General features: G+C 38.0%; 1 protein-coding gene across 4 annotated transcripts in view; it reads left to right on the forward strand.

The window, feature by feature from the left end:
- The window catches only part of LOC136862701 (DNA helicase MCM8), a 661,148-nt gene that overhangs the window by 177,929 nt on the left and 464,932 nt on the right, over nucleotides 1-18,287 (forward strand). The window lies entirely within an intron of this gene.

Consider the following 18,287-nt stretch of genomic DNA (forward strand, 5'->3'; position numbering starts at 1 on the left):
AATTTAAAGAGTCATTGTTTAAGAAGCCTTTCTCGTGGACAATCGAGATGTCTTCTGATGACGCAGAGCACAGTTCTCTGTGAAACGTAAAGAATTTCACTTTACTTTCTTGACACAGCATAAGCTCAAAAGCCTATACAGTATCATATCTATAAGTATGGGCCGTAAAAGCATCAATGGCAACATTTTGTTTGTTTGTTAGAAAGCAGAACAGAAATTTGTTATAAGTAAGATCCAATGATATGGTATTGATATTGCACCTGTCCAGGGGTCCAGGGCATCATTTAATTATCCTAGGCCACAAATAAAATGACTGAATGGAATATGTTAGACGAGACCTTTGGAAACAACCCCCGGCATCGAAGTCCTTTACATTTTCCATGGCTAAGCTCGAGAGCAAAATGGGTCGATGGTCTGTTCGCTATAAAAATGGGCACTAAGTTAATTATCTAGAAGGTAGGGGAATCTAAATATGAGAGGAATACAACTTTCACTACCAAATAATAAGAATGGTGTTCCTTACTTTAAAAACATAACCTTTAATAAACTGAGAAAAACACATACAAAATCATATATGAGAAATATGCTATATGTTCTTACATAAAAGAAATATACATTAGCTTTGTGAGTAGTGACTTAAATGTTTCTTCAGTCTCTATCTGATTTGCATCTTCTCACTTCATACTTACTACTTACTGGTCAGCGCTACAGTCCTTGTAGGTCCTTGGCCTCCTTTATCACCTGCCTCCATTCATCTCGGTCCTCAGCTTTTCTTCTCCAACGTTTAACTCCTAACTTTCTAAGGTCATCCTCAACATCATCAATCCATCTTTTCCTAGGTCTTCCTCTCCTCCTCCTTCCATTAAGTTTCCCTGTAAACACCTTTTTAACGGTGCAGGTTTCTGCCATTCTCTGAACGTACAAGGTTTTTGGTAAGGTACTAGCCTTAAGATTGGAATTATGGATGGAAAGAATATTAGGGGATTACCAAGCAGGTTTTAGAAAACATCGCTCTACTCTGGATCAGATATTTATATTACGACAAGTGTTAGAGAAATTTTATGAATATGACAAACAGCTACATCAGCTTTATGTGGATTTTAAACAGGCATATGACAGTCTGGATAGGAGTAAAATTTACAAGATTATGAAAGAATTTGGAATCCCAAGGAAATTGATTAGATTAACAGAAATGACTTTGAAAACAACAGTATGCAAGGTGAGAGTGGAGCAAGATCTGTCAGAGGAGTTTTTAGTGGAGAGAGGACTAAGACAGGGAGATGTACTTTCCACACTGCTTTTTAACCTTGCATTGGAAAAAGTAATCCGTCAATTGCCCATCAACCCAGGGGGAACCATTTTGAACAGATTAGTACAAGTGATAGCATATGCTGATGATGTAGCAATAATTGCAAGAAATGAAAGAGCTCTTGAAGAGAGCTACTCGGTATTAGAAGAGAAAGCACGGGACCTAGGACTAGAAGTGAATATAAACAAAACAAAATATATGAAGATGGGAGATACAGAGGGAGTAAGAGGAAGGACCCCAGTAAGATTAAATGGGAAGGAATATCAAAGAGTCACATCTTTCAAATATCTAGGCTCTATAATAACAGAGGACAATAAAACCTCCGTGGAAATACAGGAGAGGATAACAAGTGGAAACCGATGCTTTTACGCTTTGCAAAATATGTTTAAATCCAGGAATGTCAGCAGGAATACAAAAATTAAAATATACACAACAGTACTAAGACCAATAGTTTTGTATGGATCAGAATGCTGGGTGATGACCTCTAGGGAAGAACAGTGGCTGTTACGGTGGGAAAGGAAGATATTGAGAAAGATATTCGGTGCAGTAAGAGAGCAGGATGGGTGGAGAATGAGAACAAATGTAGAGCTGCAAGGAATGTTTGGCCAGCCAGATATTGTTACTAAAATTAAGCAGTATCTCCCATTTATCTTCCACTTCTCCTTTCTCCCATAATTCCCTTTTTGTTTCCAAAGATTCAGCCATTTTCTTTTTGTATTTCTCTTGCAATTCCTCATTTTTTAGACCTTCAATATTGTGCTTTGCCTTTCTTGTTACTTTTTCTGTTCTTGCCAAATCTATTTTTTGTCTGTACTTGACTCTAACAAGATAGTGGTCTGTATCTGCATCAGCACCTCTGCAGCTTCTAACATCCATAATATCTGATGCATGTTGACTGTCTATGATAACATGGTCTATTTGATTTCTTGTCACACCATCTGGTGAAATCCAGGTCTCCTTGTGAATGTCTTTCCTAGGATGCCAAGTACTTTTAATTATCATCTGCTTTCCACTCACAAAATCAATCAATCTCAATCCGTTATCATTACTTACTTCATGCAGGCTTTCTTTCCCTACTGAGTGTTTGTACACCTCTTCTCTTAAATCTCCAAGGATAATTTTCACATCATGCCTTTGAACTTTATTAATTTCTTCCTCCAATTTAGTATAAAATGCATCTTTCTTCTCATCTTCTGCCTCCTCAGTAGGGGCGTACACACAAAACACAGTTACGTTGAAGAATTTTGCCCTAATTCTCACAGAGCACATCCTATCATTGATTGGAGTAAAGTTGATCACGCTTTGCTTTACCGACTTATGTATGAGGAATCCTGTGCCATTACTGCCTGCTTTCTACCGGGCGAGTTGGCCGTGCGCGTAGAGGCGCGCGGCTGTGAGCTTGCATCCGGGAGATAGTAGGTTCGAATCCCACTATCGGCAGCCCTGAAGATGGTTTTCCGTGGTTTCCCATTTTCACACCAGGCAAATGCTGGGGCTGTACCTTAATTAAGGCCACGGCCGCTTCCTTCCAACTCCTAGGCCTTTCCTATCCCATCGTCGCCATAAGACCTATCTGTGTCGGTGCGACGTAAAGCCCCTAGCAAAAAAAAAAAAAAAAAAAAAAAAAAAAACTGCCTGCTTTTTCTCCACTGTACATCAAGATATGTTGTCCAGACATCATCATCCCTTGCCCTTTCCATCTCAGCTCCTGTAGAGCTGCTATTTTCACTCCATACTTATCTATTTCATTCCTTAATTCTTTCAACTTGCCAGGTCTCTTCAATGTCTTAACATTCCACGTTGCTAATATAATATCCTTTTTCCTTCTCTTTAGCCGTTTTTCTCACCGGTTCGTCACCAAGATTTCCAGTCCTGCTTTATTCATTCTTAAGGTATCTGTAACAGTTGTTTTTTTTACGAGGTAGGGGAGTTAACCCTACGCTCAACCCCCAACCTGGAGGACCAGGGTATCACTCTTAGTCTGGATCATCACCTTAGACCTGTCCGGCTTGGGTGGCCCTACCAGGAGCAGATGGTCCCGCCGGCATAGCTCTAAGGATCATTTGACCACGCAAGCCTCCAATAAACACCCGGCAAAATATATTTTGCCTTCGTCAAGGTGGTGATACCTTCGGGAGGTCGCACTTCATACTCGTAATGTTATCAAAGAGGCATCCCCCTTCTAACTAACAAATTACTCGCTTACATTTATTATATCACTGCACACTGAGTAATTTAAACAAACACCAATAATGAAGGGCACATCTCATAGAATGAATATAATTATTCACTATTCTTGTTTTACAGTTTCATTGTGGTTGAGGCGTTTTAACCCTCAATCGGGAGCGCTCTTCCGACGAACACTCTCGGGCGTGCGCGGTCTTTTAGACCGCAGCGATTATTTTCATAATTTATTGTACTGCCTTGGAATCTAATAAAAATGTTGAAGTTTAACACTGTTGCAAGTAATTTACTATTATTTAGATAATATTTAAAACATTTTACGTACTCAATGACCGCATTAGAAAAATAAAAACTTGTTGAAAACTGAGTTGATTTACAAATAAATTTTGAAAGCTTTAAAAAAATAACTTTCTCTTCTATTTGTTTTTTCTGGTTTGTAAAATGGAAGCTGTTTGAACTTGATATATATTTATCCTCCCCTTCATCCATTGTCACTGTAATATTTCTGTCATAAGTAATCATAAATTAAAACACCGTTTTTTCAGAAATATTTGTATTTCAAATGATAAAAAGTTCTAATCTTACAGCATAACTACCACCTTTGTGAAAAACATGTATATGAGAGAATTACACAATATTTTACGTATATTTGAGTTCATATTCAAGTTCAATTTCGCATTATTTTCTTTACGTGAACACACTGAAGAATTATTGTCATTTTTTAAACCAAATATTGGTATAGTCGACAATCTTTTGTACAATATCGTCTGGAAAAAATAGCTCCCAGGTTCCAATAGGAGTTTTAACATTCCTGGCTAAAACTTTAGGCCCTATAACGCATGTTTCAATATTATGACCTGGTCCACGACCAGTCCTTGCGAATGTTGGGTGCGCATGCCGTTATGTCTTACCGTCCTTGCCTGTCAAATTCACTTCAGAAACACCAGCACCGCATCCATCATCACCAGACAGCTCCCTATTTGTATCATGGTCAGTAACCTGAAGATTGTCAGTTTCACCTTCATCATCACTTTGTGGCTGCTGTCTGGAAGTATCTTCTGCTGCCTCATCAACTTCTTCCTATAGGCATCCTACTGCTTTGTCTCTGTCTTTCACAAATGCAGTTATTCTTTCACTTTCTGCCTTTTCAACACTCTCTATCAATAATAGGATCCTTTCCTCGTCAGCAGGATCCATATTGAGGTGTATATGCACACGAAACTAAACGAATCTAGTAAAACACAGCCGGGCGCGTACTGGTCACAATGACCGAGACACAAGTTACACCAACGGGCGCATCGGTGTTAAAGACCGCAGACTGACTCGAACATCTACCTTTCTGTCTACAGGGTGTCTGACGAGGGGCCACCCTATCACTTGGCTAGATGATCCCTTGGGGGAGATAGTCTGGAGGAGGGGGGAGCATAGCTGACCTTCAGACGTATTCCCTGACCAAAACTTTTAGAGGTCGGTCGTTTAGACAGCTACGCGCCCAATTAAGGGTTAGTAAAGCTATAATAAGCACACGTCCAAGACATGTGAAAATGATATCATAGGATTAGCATATTAACTCCTATCTGAATATTTTTATGAATTATTATACTGTCACATAACGCTAGGTTTTCCAGGATTTTCTTAAATACTATCTTACAAAGCAGATTCCAGACAGCGTTGTTTTCCTACATGACGATATATTCAACGAACAATACAAGCACACAGTATAAGACACGAACAATAGCAATTACCTGAAAAAGAAATACAAGGAGCACCACATTTGATATACAAGAATGCTTGTGGAATGTACGATCCTTCCAGGTTACTGACAATGATCATGGTCACCACTGTCACATGAGGTCAAACACATGCTCTTCAGACATCTGGGGCGCATTTCCCTGAAATCCCCTACATTAATTTGATTTAATAAAGAAAGAAAATGGGAGGAGTTATTTCATCTTGTGAAATATTGATTCTACGACGACGATAGTAATATATGATCCTGCACGTGAATGTTATATCATGGTGAGACGAAATGAACACCTCGCCTAATGTTCCAAGCGCTGGCAGGCAAGGAATCTGCTCGAGCCTCTCCCTCTCTCAGACAGAGGGGCCGTAAATATATCAAGGAGTTCCCAGTTGTGGGCTACTCTTACTTTCCATCTCCAATACTCTGTGGCAATTTCTATTCTTATTATTATCGCAGAAAAAATATCTCTCTTTTTTGATAATCCGGCTTTTATCAGCCTCGATATCATTATTCACGGTGCGGCATATTACTTTGCACTAACATATAATCATTTGGAGATTCACATTTCTATATTCGATCCAGCCCGAACATTGACACGCGAGATGGGTTCCCACACTCACACTGATATAACAAACACATGCGTATTTATGTAGAAGACTATCCATCCGGTTTTTAAATTAATCGTAACACTCGTGTACTAGGTCAATCATGGTTCGCACCCCATTGTCGTATCCTCTGGTCGCTGGTCTTAAAACTACAAACTGGGTGGTCACTTATATTACATGTGAAGCACTAAAGAAATAACTTTGAAACGTTTTGACGACTCATAGCAATCTGTGAATTGGTGATAACTGAAAATAATCTAATTAATACTAACTCCCTTCATTACAATGCTTCACATTTAGTCAGTTCTAGGATCTTATAAGTACTTCATGCATTAACTTCCCTGGGGTCACAATAAACATTGTTACCCAAACCATTGAAGACAAATTCTCTATAAAATTTGATAATACTAAGAAAAACTCCAATCCCTTAGAAACAGCTTAGGACAGTTGCCTGTCCTCTAATTTATTAACATGCATAAAATGTATCTATTTATATTTATGGGATTGTGATATGAAATTCAGGCTTAGAATTTTGGAAATGTCCTTATCACTTCAGCTCTGTGGTCAGTTGTCATCGGGCAGGTACATCCATGGTGCTTAGGCTGTCGTCACAGCGGCTTCGCTAATGGAGAGGCTTCACTAATGGAGATTCCCTGATTCGCCTGCTTCCGAGTCCCGTTCATGCCGTCTAGAATTTCAAATGCTGTCGGATGATCTATAAGTTCTCTGGTACACTGGGAGTGGACACAAGGCAAACAGCTAGTAGACTCCTCCTGGATTTGATGATCTCGCTCGTTCATATATGCAAATGAGGAAATTATTCTGTTACTGCTATGTTAATTTTATGCAACATATTATGACTTGCTGCAACTAGGATCACTCAAGGCTCAAGTGAACTAGCCTAGTAACGATATTAGTCCTGTAGTTCGTTACCTATTTCCTCTCATTTGCCTATGACAGTTAATAATAATCAGCTAGGTATTAGAGCATCACACAATCACCCGAACACTGTCTCTGGATACACGAACGCTTCTAATTAGTTTAACACTTTGTGTATTACTCATGCTACATTTGCTTGGTTCACGGCATTTACTATTCGTAGGACATGTTACGCACTGGGTTTATGATATTTAGCAGACGTTGCCCATTCTGTCAGTAGCACACACATAAGCCGCTATTTCTTCTAGCAATTTTCACTTCCCTTTCTTTGTCTGACCCATGTACTGATTAATTTACTTTATATATCAATCCGTACTTAATAAACGTCTCCCAATTACAACACGGTTCAGTATAACTGAATAGCACTCGCACTAGGTTTATGTTGTTTCACCCGTGACAGTAAAGTTTCACAAAGAATGAATAAATTCACAACTCCGTCTATTTGGGGAAGTAATTGCACATGTCAGTAATTGATACCGTGTTTATAGATGACTGGGTAAAACAGTGGATGCGAACCACACAAGATGATGAATACACTGCATACGTATGTCACTGCATACCCACACAAGATGTAGAATATATTGAGTAAATGACTTCAAGCAGCTCTTTCTTATATAGGGGAGCTGGCTTGGTGCTAGTGGAGGTGGAAGCCCACGCCTACTTTCCAAACATCGGTCCACTAATATTTGCTTCTCAACACCAATTGCGGTATCAAATGGAAGATCAAATATTCTTCTTTCTCCTGATTAAATTTCATCCCGATCACATCGTAGGGTCGCTCGCAATCTGTAAAGCGTTACTTGATAATTTTCAGCTTTAGACAGCATGCTGTGGGGATTCCTGGATTTCTGTCTCACGGCCAAGACCCAAACATCTGTTTGTAATTAGCTGCACCCGCATGAAGTGCGTCATTAGTGATGCATTAATTATGTAAGACATTTCTTTATACCATAAATCAGTATAAAATCTCCTGATTCGTATGACTCCATACTCATAAATATCCATCACGTTGCCTTGAATTTTTCTCACCAGTTCAATTCAGTATCTCTTCATTCGTAATTCGATCTATCCATCTCACCTTCAGCATTCTTCTGTAACACCTCATTTCGAGAGCTGTTATTCTCTTTCTTTCTGAGCTAGTTATCGTCCATGTTTCACTTCCATACAATGCCATGTTCCATACAAAAGTCTTCAAAGAGTCTTCTTAATTCTTATATCAATGTTTGAAGTGAGCAAATTTCTTTTCTTAAGAAAGGCCTTCTTTGCTTGTGCTAGTCTGCATTTTATGTCCTTCTGCCATCATTAGTTATTTTACTACCCGAGTAACAATATTTATCTACTACCTTTAAGACTTCATGTCTTGTACTCCTTACCCAAAACTCTGTCCATACCATTCAGCAATTTTTCCAGATCTTCCACAGTCTCAGATAAATTAAAAATATCATCAGCAAATCTCAGGTTTTTCATTTCCTCTCCTTGGATTGTGATTCCCTTCCCAAATTCCTCTTTGATTTCCTTTACTACCTGTTCTATAGAAACATTGAAATGTTGGGGGCACAAACTGCAGTCTTACCTCACTCCTTTTTGGATTGCTGCTTCTTTTTCAAAGCCCTCAATTCTTATCACTGGAGACTGATTTTTATACAGATTGTAGATACAGTTGAACCTGCTTTATACGTAACTCTGTTCTACGTAATTCGTATTTGTACGTAATTTCCTTTAGCTTACCTTACCTTACCTATGGCGCAGCGGCCTGTTTTTGGGTCATGGCCTCCCCAGTTGCTCCCCGCCAAACTTGTCGATTTTATAATCTATCAGTTTCATGTCCGTATTGATACTTGGTATTCACAATCACAAAGAATGGGTACCGTCCACCTAATTAATACTTTATTATGTCTTGTTAATATGCAGTACCGGTTTTGACCTTCACAGAGGTCATCCTCAGCTGGTCATGAGATCTAAAGCTGACTTAACATATAATTTAAAAACAATACTAAATCTAATGAAGAATGTCACATGATATCAGTGAGAATATTAAAATATACACTATATAAAATATACATTGATATGATGTGTCTTCTGGTTTAAAAAACAAGCGTCGATGTTCTATGACATGTATATGTTACATAAAATTCTGGTGTGCTGTTCGTGAGTAATAGATAATTTGGTGAAATACAATTTCTACACTTAAAATGTTTGTAGCATTCTTGAGGTACACTTTGAAGTTTAGTTCGTATTGGTGAATCGTTGAATACGTTCATTGTTATGTTTGTACTAAGCATTCTAGAACATTCTAGGATATGGATGTGATAAAAACTAATAACATATAATACATTAAAATACGATAAAATGTTCACTGTGTTCTTGCGGTACGCTTTGAAGTTATATGAATGTTGGCAAAGCATTAAGTACGTTCACAGGCATATTTGTACCAAGCATTCTAGAATGTTCAATCAATCAATCAATCAATCAATCAATCAATCAATCAATCAATCAATCGATCAATCAATCATCACTGGTCTGCATTTAGGGCAGTCACCCAGGTGGCAGATTCCCTATCTGTTGTTTTCCTAGCATTTTCTTAAATCATTGCAAAGAAATTGGAAATTTATTGAACATTTCCCTTTGTAAGTTATTCCAATCCCTAATTCCCCTCCCTAGAAATGAATATTTGCCCCAGTTTGTCCTCTTGAATTCCAACTTCATCTTCATATTTTGATCTTTCCTACTTTTAAAGACACCATTCAAACTTATTCGTCTACTGATATCATTCCATGCCATCTCTCTACTGACAGCTCGGAACATATCACTTACAAGTTATAAACCTCATTATAAACCGTATTGGAGATCAGAATATCAAAGTTTTCCAACAAATGAAATATACTACCTTTCCAATACTTCACAATTCTTATATGTAGGATAGAAACATTCATGTTTCGCTTAAACATAGTAAGCATCATCAGTCAGAAAAACATAACCCCAAAGTTATGTCCGAGCCCTTAACCTAATTTCATAATGTAGAATTGTTCACTAAGGTCTAATAGTTCACAATTGTAAAATCTGAATCAACCATAAAAACTAGTCAAATTGCACTAAGTTAAAATTATTATAAGTGAATGGTTAGAATTGCTTATGTCATATAAAAGAATAATATGAAATATGACATCAAAATTATACTTTGACCATGTGTGAAGTAATCATAGTCATTACAATATCGATAATATAATTAGTTCATAGCTGTGCTCTTCAATCCTTCTGAAAACTTCAGATTAAATGAGATATAGATAAATAAAACCACCGAGCTCTATAGCTGCAGTCGCTTAAGCGTGGCCAGTATTCGGGAGATAATGGGTTCGAACCGCACTGTCGGCAGCCCTGAAGATGGTTTTCGGTGGTTTCCCATTTTCACACCAAGCAAATGCTAGGGCTGTACTTTAATTAAGGCCATGGCCGATTCCTTACCACTCCTATCCCTTTCCTCTCCCATCGTTACCACAAGACCTATCTGTGTCGGTGCGACGTAAAGCCAATAGCAAAAAAATAAAACCATTGGTCAAGATCTCATTTCAAATTGTCGAAAAACGAGAGTCAGGTAAAAGGAATTCACAGAATAGTTGGTTGAAAAACGAAAGTTTGTCCAGTTAAGTTGAATTCCGTCTAAAATGATATGTATGTGTGGAAATTTGTCCAACTTTTTTCCGGGTGGTGAGCAAAAGCCATAGACTGTGGTACTTGAGTTCCATATAGGGCGTTCAACTTAGCCTTAGATGTAGAATAAATTGCAATAATGTTGCGTGTTAAAGTCTGAAAATGTAGGGAGAAAAGATGTGTCAATAGTGAAGAGTGAAAGAATACTCAATTAAAAGCAGAACTTATGAATGCTTACCCCTTATGTTAACCGAGAGGTGACTGTTCACCTTGGCTGCTCATGAAGGTCTGGCAGATTGGCTTACTGCTACGTGTATTGTAGGGGCCGGACGAATAAAAATTAATAGTGTGACGACTTTCTCTGAATCACATGTTAACAGACACGGTGTACATGTTTTCCGCCACCTAAAGCGCTGCCTTCGATAAACGTCCAAGTATGCACGATTTTTGTCGGCTTAATGTGGAAGTGTGTAAACAGTTTGTGGTCTTTTTTCGATAGTTTTATACGTGCAAAATATCGGGTGTTGACTTTTCGTGAATTTAAAAGTGAAAAAGATTAAGCATTTGAGAAGTAGGACGTATACTTTGGCATATGCATCAATTTACTAACGCATGTGAATTTGCCTACAACTTGCTAACGGTGCGACGTAAATCCCCTAGCAAAAAAAAAAAAAAAAAACTTGCTATATGCCGGGTTGCAAGTCGGGTTACGATAAACATTCAAATGAAGAACGGCATTTTTTCATACCCAAAAGATCCCACTCTATTCTGAAAGTGATCGAAGGCTATCCTACATCGAGATCTGCCTTTAAGTCAGATTAGAGCCATGGCATAAGCTGTTGTCAAAGAGAATGCCAAAATCATAAGTACACCTCAGGAAAAAATTACAGCAAACTTACCTTTGATCAGGCACTATTATCAAGTTGGGAAGATGAACAAATAGTTCCTTTCACCAGTTCAAAAATGAGTGTTATTCATCACTTCTGTGGGGATATTGTTAAAAATGCAAGCAAAGTGACAGATTTTACAGCATGTAATGGTTCTCTGCAAAACAATACAGAGGAGTCCTGCTCCATGACTAAATGGTTAGCGTGCTGGCCTTTGGTCACAGGGGTCCCGGGTTTGATTCCCGTCAGGGAATTAACCAGAATTGGTTAATTTCACTGGCACGGGGGCTGGGTGTTTGCATCTTCTTTTCATCCTAATCATGACGCGCAGGTCGCCTATGGGTGTCAAATAAAATACCTGCATCTGGCAAGCCAACTTGTCCTCGGACACTCCCGACACTAAAACCCATACGTCATTTTATTCAATACAAAGGAGGCAAAAGGCAGTCTGTTTTCAGTTCTTACAAGTCTACCAGAATATAGTAACTCAACCAACTATCCCATTTACCCATCGTATTAATTATTTATGTTTTCTCATGTAAAGGAAGTTGCGAGAAATTTTAGTGTACAAGAAGCATTATGGGGAGAAATATTTCAAGAATGCCTGGTTAGTTTACCTCCAATTACTGTTTCTCATGGACTTTGGTGCTGTACTGAACATTGCTCAGGACTTGGTACCAAAATTAATTTTCCATTACAATACGATGCTTATTTTATTTCCGAATAAAGAAGTAAGAAAAGAAATGCAAGCTCGTACGACCGCAAAACATACCCGGAAAATGTCAATGACTGATGGGGTGAAATGCTGGCAAGATTCATTAAGCTGAGCATGTTAATATATTTTAAGTAGTTTGATTGATTGATTGATTGATTGATTGATTGATTGATTGATTGATTGATTGATTGATTGATTGATTCTTTATTCTTTCTCCAGATCTACATTATATGTATATGATCCATTAATGGAGAGAAAAAATAACAAGTCTGACCTAAACCAGCTCACAAAAAGAAAAGGAAAAGAATGCCACCAAATAGGCAGACACATGAACAAAACCATTAATAATAATAGTAATAAAACCAAACCCCATGGCACTACAGCCCTTGAAGGGCCTGGGCCTACCAAGCGACTGCTGCTCAGCCCGAAGGCCTGTAGATTACGAGGTGTCGTGTGGTCTGCACGACAAATCCTCTTGGCCATTATTCTTGGTTTTGTAGACCGGGGTCGCTATCTCACCGTCAATAGCTCCTCAATTCTAATCACGTAGGCTGAGTGGACCTCGAACCAGCCCGCAGGTCCAGGTAAAAATCCCTGACCTGGCCTGGAATCGAACCCGGGGCCTCCGGGTAAGAGGCAGGCACGCTACCCCTACACCACGGGGCTGGCGTAATAATAGTATTAATAATAATATAAATAATAAAATGGCAATGAGGCAGGTTAAACACTGTCTCCTGGCCCAAGATCAATCCTTCTTGGTGGTCTGCTGGCCATGGCAGAAGGTAGTATGGCAGTATGATAATAAGAAACTAAAATAATAACATATTACTGTGTAGAGTACAAGTGCTGGCAGACGGCATCTGCAATTTAAACAAACTGCATATCACTTCCGGCCGGGTTCACAACACAGCGCAATCCTTCCTGAACACTGACCTCTCTGTTGCTCTACTTTAGTTGCAAACCCAGCTTCCGTGTTACATCCACTGTCGTGCCGGTGTGCAATTATTCTCCTTACGTTTCATTACTATTGTCCACTGTTAAACTCTATCATCTCACTGCAGTTGTTTTCTCTTAAAATTTCAGACAACTCTCCACATTATATGAAACCATCTCACTTGCCATTCCATACTATTACCAACCAAACATCACTATCACCCTATTCATCTGCCAGCCTTAACTCTTCAAAATTTTACATCCACTCTACTATCTTATTCACTAACAATTAGCTTAGACCATAAGCTCATATACCATCTATCTCCACACATTAACTTAATCACTAAACCTCGTGATTATTTATAAAGTCACCACACATGCCATCGCAACTTTAAATCACAATCGTCCTGCAACCACTCGTATTCACCAGCCAAAATATCTCAACTATAGCCACACAAGTCTCTCGCCATATTAAATTATGCCACTACATTTTACCATCTCACTATATTAAATTATGCCATCACATTTTACCATTAGCATTTACCCTTATCACCTACCCATTTTTTACTATCACTCTCTTCCTTACTAACCAAATACCCGCCTCATCTTAATTACAGACTTCCAATACCATCTAATGACAGTAATTAATATATACACTTCACTGCCTACTAATTTAACTACTTAATCGCTCTTATCTCAGTTACAACTAACACAAACACTGCACTATTCTCATGTGCTTAAACAATTTACTTACTGCTGCTGTTTGTCTTTTTACTTCTTGTCACTACGCCTTCGTCCAAATTACCCTTCATACCCCATATCTCTTTTATTCTCAAGCTTCTCCCTTTCGCCAAGGCACCTCTTGCTTCTGCTTCCACCCTCCAAGCAGTATTTTCACTTTGTTTATGTGCACGTGTCACCTCTTGTGCTATCCCCCCCCACATTCACTCCCTGTATCTTCCTTTCTTCTCTCACACTGGCCTCTGTCCTCAGTTCCTTAACTATTGCCACGGTCTCCCTCCTCATCTCAATTGCTGCTTCCCTAGCTCCTTCTACGATCAATTCGAAGATAGCATGCGCGTCCTCCTCTGCCCTGCTAATTTCTTGCTGCTGCAAGCTCTGTTCCAATGCCCTATTTTCCTTGGTTTTTCCTTTATCCCCATGCCCGTCTTCACCAACTTTACTGTCTCCAACTTGCCTTTTATCCACCCTCTTCCCCATTACCACTTCGTTCTTTATATTCTCTTCCATTTCCCGTAATTTCGTCACTGTCCAAAATCTGGTCCATTGTCCATTGGTTACCACTAATTGTTGACCCTTGATGTAGGCTCTTAATCCTTGCAGTCTAGCCCTGACCAAATGTTTCTTCAAAGCAAAGCAAAGCAAAGCAAAGCAAAGCAAAGTCACCTCTGTACAGGCCATGAAGGCCCTTGGAGGAGTGGAAGGTAAAGGCTTCCAACATTGTTAACCTTGACACGTGATGGGGTAGAGTGGTTAGCTCTACGCCCGACCGCCTTTGCCCCCAGGAATTAACCTGGTACTCATTTTTGGTGTAGGCTGAGTGAACCTCAGGGCCATATGCACCTCCGGAAGTGGAAATCTTGTTTCTTAAATTTTACAACTTCCTGACGGAGATGTATAGACAAGGAAAGTGTTCCACCGATCAATACTTATTTATTGTGAATAAATTATTACACTAGTACTGGTTTCGGCCTTTCATGGCCATCATCAGCTAGTACATAACATTTATAGTCATTAGACAAAATTACAAAGATGTTACGTTAGATCATCTGGATGTCTAATGAATAATGGAAGTAAAATATATTGTAGTATTGTTATGTTAAAATATTTGTGATTAAAGGTGGTGGTGATGGTTGCAATAAACTAAAACCTATTGAGTGTACATGGATATGAGTATATTAAACACATTAAAACATATAGGCCACAGTATAAAACACTTAAAAATATAACACATTAAAACATAGTATATATTTTAAAAAGTCTATTAAAATTTGAGTTCATGATGTGTAGCATTCATTCTTCAATCTTCTTGTGGTTCTTGTGCTAATTGAGTTGTATTAGGTGATCATCGAGAATGTTCTATGGCTGATCTACTTTATATTGATGTGTTGTAAGAACTCTTTGTCATTAAAATTTTATGAAAATTGAGTACTGTGCAATTCAACTATTAATGTACTCCAGTAAGTTTTATATCAAATCAAAATTAAAATGTCTTTATTTGCAAATGAGGTGTCTACCTCGGTGGCAGATGGTACACTAAAATACATTATTGTCAAGCACTAAATTTTAAATTAACAACAGAAGAAATTTTTTTTTTCTAGAATACAATAATATACAATTTATGCCAACAATTTTTTTCTATTAAACTAACAGATCATCCTTAATAAATTTATATTGTTTACAAAATTCTACTTATAGTATCTCCTATACTTACAAACATAGTCAACTCATATACAGTATGTGGAATTACTTCAAATAATACTATGCAACTGGTATTTAGATTAAAATTTACATTGCATTAATTTACTTTTTTTACTCATTTTGGAACTTAGGTAGCATAAGGACCTGCTGCGTCTTAACCAGAGCCCCTTTTGCCACCACTTTTCAGAGTTCCTGAAGGGCCTTCACAGCTGCCGTAGCGGTCCCAGGGCCCTCAAAGTCCCCACTGTACTTCACCCCTACAGGCAGTCCCCTACTTTGGCTGTCCAAATTCCTTAGATCAGGGTATGGAATTGAATTTTTCACACACATTTTTTATTTACAATAACCTGCACTGGTCAAATGCCCTCTAACATTTCATTTATTTTCTCTGTTGCTGTTTATTCTCTTCTTGAATATCTGTACAGATTTTGGAAAAGGACCAAACACTACCTCTGGTAAACTGTTCCACTCCTTCACGCCCTTCCCAATGAATGGAAATTTACCCCAATCGCTTCTGCTAAAATTCCTTCTAATTTTATACTTGTGGTCAGTTCTGCCAATATAATTATTTTCCAACTGAAGCCTCTCACGGATTTCTCCCCATGCTTCTTCTCCTGTATAGGCTCTATATAATCCTATAAGTCTAGTTTTCTCCCTTCTCTTACTTAAAGTTTCCCACTCAAGTTCCTCTAACATTTCTGATACACTACTCTTTCTCCTGAAATCCCCTGTTACAAATCTTGCTGCTGTCCTCTGCACACTATCTATTTCTTTTATTAGGTATTCTTGGTGAGGATCCCAAACACTATTTGCATATTCCAATAATGGACGAACCCTACTTAAGTAACTATTTTCTTTTAATTCTTTGTTGCATCCTTTAAGTAGCCTCATTATGACATGCAACGATCTGTATGCTTTCCCAACAATGTCATCAACATGACCCTTCCAGTGCAAATTACTTTCAAATCTTACACCTAAGTATTTGCACTTGCCATCCTTTGGGATAACTACCTCATCCAAAGTATATTCATATTCAGTTTTAAAGCTCCTGTTGTAACAGTTGATTTGCCTCCATTAACCTTCATATTATTTTCTTCAACCCACTGTTGGAAACTTTCAAGGTCCTTTTGTAATTCTGAACAATCCTCAATGTTATTTATTTCCCTATAAACAATTATATCATCTGCATACAATCTTATTTTTGATGTTATATTGTTCCCTAAATCATTTGTGTATATTAAGAAAAGTAACGGACCGCTTATACTACCCTGTGCGATTCCCTTCCAAACTGTCTCTTCCTGTGATATATTATTTCCTACTTTGACTTTCTGAACCCTTGAATTTAGAAATGTTCTTATCCAACGTATAACCCTTACGTCCAATCCCATTCCCTCCAATTTCTTTAATAATATTCCATGTTCCACTTTATCAAAGGCTTTGGAAAGATCTATGGCTATGCAATCTAACTGGCCTCCTGAATCCAAATGATCTGATATGTCCTGCTGAAATCCCACCAGATGTGCCTCACAAGAAAATTTCTTTCTAAATCCATACTGGCTCCTCATGAACCAATTTTTATCATCACATATCCCTCTGATGTACTTTGATATTAAACTCTCCAGTATTTTACAAACTATACTGGTCAGGCTGATTGGTCTGTAGTTCTCTGGTTTCCTTTTATCACCCTTTCCTTTATAAATCGGTATTATTATAGGTTCCTTCCATTCCTTTGGTATTACACTATTATTTATGAAATAGTTAAATTTTAAATAAGGCACTATGTACCACCCCATTGTCTTTAATACCTCCCCAGTAATTTGATAACTTCCTGCTGCTTCTCCTTGCTGAAGCAGTTGGATTTCTCTGAAAATATCTTCATTTGTGAATGAGAAGCTTCTTGTTTCCCTATATGTCTCTCCCTCTCTATCTTCTGTTACTGTTTCCAACTCCTGACAATTTTCAACTGAATATCTGAATTCCCTACTAAATAGATTTGCTTTCTCAGTATCTGTTGAATAGTGTTCACCCTCTTCTCCCACCATTGTAGGAATTTGGATTCCTTTTCCTTTTGTATTCCTAATATATGAATACATCTTTTTCTATTTCCTTTTGTGGTCATTATCCTCTTGAAGTATGCCATTCATATATTTCTCTTTTGCTTCCTTTTTCACTCTATTCAATTCCCTCATTAGCTGTTTTCTAGTTTCTCTATTCTCCCTACCCTCTTTGAATTTCCTGTTTACTATTCTACATTTTCTTTTTAATTTCCTTATTTCCCTTGTATAATAAACAGGGTCTGAGGTCATTTTACCCTTCTTAACAGGTACAAATCTCTTCTCTCCTTCCCAAATGATTCCTTTAAATTTAGTCCAAAGTGTATCCACATTACTCCCTTCACCTATCCAACAACTGAATTGTGATTTAAGGTAAGTCCCAAATTCATCAATTTTTAGTTTATCTGTATAATTTCTTGTCCTGTGTGACCCTCTTATTAAGCATTTTTGGTACAAGTCCTACATCCATTATTACAGCCTTATGGTCACCTATTCCTTCAATTACCTCAGTTTTATCAACAATTTCCCATGGTTTAACCAAGAATACATCTAGCAAGTTGCTGAGACGAGTCTGTTCTTGTACTACTTGTGTAAATCCTCCCTCCCAAATTAACTTATTTGCCAGTTTCTGTTCATGGGCTTCACTTGCAGCTCCATTCCATTCAACCTCAGGCAAATTTAAATCTCCCCCAATTATTACCATATCATTATTATTGTTTTTATGAGTATAATCTATTATTTTCTCAAAGATTTCAATGTCTCTTTCCTCTCTTCCAGGCCTATATGTTCTTATAATTCCCACCTCCTTCATATTATCACAAACTAAT

Source organism: Anabrus simplex, chromosome 2 (assembly GCF_040414725.1).
Source record: "Anabrus simplex isolate iqAnaSimp1 chromosome 2, ASM4041472v1, whole genome shotgun sequence".
NCBI lineage: Eukaryota > Metazoa > Arthropoda > Insecta > Orthoptera > Tettigoniidae > Anabrus > Anabrus simplex.